This window comes from Tenrec ecaudatus, unplaced genomic scaffold (genome assembly GCF_050624435.1).
Source record: "Tenrec ecaudatus isolate mTenEca1 unplaced genomic scaffold, mTenEca1.hap1 Scaffold_254, whole genome shotgun sequence".
NCBI classification, from domain to species: domain Eukaryota; kingdom Metazoa; phylum Chordata; class Mammalia; order Afrosoricida; family Tenrecidae; genus Tenrec; species Tenrec ecaudatus.
In genome coordinates, this window is record NW_027458718.1 from 95,303 (window position 1) to 97,364 (window position 2,062).

A 2,062-nucleotide genomic window follows, 5' to 3' on the forward strand; every position below is an offset into this window, starting at 1 on the left:
TGGCTGAGTGCCTTGAGATCAAGTCCTCAAAGCTCCCACCAGAGAAGGGACAGCTTCCTGCTGAGGGCCACTGCAAAAAATGGAGGAAGCACTTTGTCCAGTGGATTTGCTCCAGCAAATAATCTACAGGACACGGTGATCCTTTGCAAAAAGGAAAGCCCGTATTACACTGTGGTCACAGCCTTAGGCCCCTTCAAAGAAAACCAGTGTCTCCTAACAAGGTCACGGAGGCTCAGGTGCTCACGACAGATGTTGGCCAAGTCCTAGAGGGGACACCAGGCTGTCAACAGGAGTATCTTGCGTCAATGTCAAGTTCACGAAAAGAAGCGCAGGCCTCAGTTAATGGATGTTCCTCCACATGTGGGGCTCCTTTCTTTGTAGAACACAGGAGAGTGGCAAGTGTGAGACCCTGCCTTTGCCAGGCGATACCTGACTGCCAGAGCCTTCCCACCACGAGCACCTGTATCAGGGATGTATTCACAAATTTCTGTCTGTTCAAGGGATTCAATGTCAGAAGCCACACTCAGGCATTGCCCCCCAGGGTGTTTGTGTGCCCAGTCAGCTTCCAGCAGCACAAGCGGAGGAGGTGGGCTTACTCCAGTTACCCTTACCACTGCCCACGTCACTGTCTTCGAGAATATGTCTTATCTGGCAAATTAGAAGACGCTTCTTCTGCTCTGATTAGTAGGAAAGTATCCATGCCAGCCACTTTAGCCTGTTCTGCACAGGCTAATGGCTTCTCTCAGCCATGATATTCATTGTTCCATAATAGAGATTTTCCCCCTCCTACATTAAAGTGTGACTTCTGTGCTGCATGGCGGGATCTAGAGGGGGTGTCATGTGTGTTAGTCTGTGTAGACTAGAGAAACAAAATTCATACACTCATATTTTATGAGTTTTATATAAAGGTTAAGTGAACATTGAAAAGCATCCCAACCCAGTTCAATCTAAGACCACCAGTCCAATAGTATCCCATGTGTCTGACACCAATCTACAAAGTCCTCCTCACAATCCAAAAACACACGGGGAGACAATGACTGCAGGAGGAAATTGTAGTCCGTGCGCTGGCAGGTTCTCCATGAGGCTGCTGCAGAAACCAGGGCTGCAACAGGGTAGGTCCATGCGGCTTCTCCTCAGGGATCTCCCAGGAAATGAGTCTTTCCAGCTGCTTTAGGGACCTAACAAATGCATATCCACCCTGGTGGCACTATCAGAGAGCAAGAGACCAGAAAGGCTAGGCTCACAGAGCCATTGATCTCCCTGCCTTTCAATTAACCCCACATGAGTTCATTGACGAGGTTGGCATAATATACCTTTAACTATGTTAGATACTGCGTCTCCTTCTCTGAGTGCTAGCTCTGACTTCTCAAAGGGCAGGGCTCTGGAGGAGGTTTTCAGCAGTGTTTCCCACCCACTTCCATCCCAAGTTCTTCATTTTGCACCTCTTATGACTTATGGTAACACCCCTACTGTGAAAACCTCAGAAGGTCCCAAAACAGTGAAGAATGTTCCCTGGTGCCATTACTTTGTCTTCAACGTTATGTGGCTGCAGTTGATAGGTTTTGAGAGGCGCAATCCAGCCAAGAAATTCCATCGCAGGCTCCAGAAGAGGTTTAGACCAAAGTAGCGTCTCATGGTACCAAGCAGGCATGAGACATGTGGCGGCCTGTCTAAGTCCCACATGTGCATTTGATGAAGGCTGCCAAGTTTGGCATGGAGGTTCCGCCTCAATACACCTGTCACAAAATGTGAAATGACATCTTTTGCTACCTTTGCCTCTCTCCCAGCCTAGGGTAGCCTCCAGGATGGAAGTCCCAGGTCTGACACATGTGGGTGGGAACTGCTAGGGAGGCTGCCAGCGGGGGACTATTCTCACCCACTGCACCAAGGGAAAATCTGGTTCACAGCTCACATGCCTTCCTCTGTATATAAACCCGGAGAAGGAGCAACATCTTAGGCTGAGTGGTACAGGATGAGTGTCTGTGTAATAACCACTAATGGTTAGGCACCATGGACACAGGGTAGGGAAGGATACAGTGAAGAAGAATATAAAGTGTTGGAA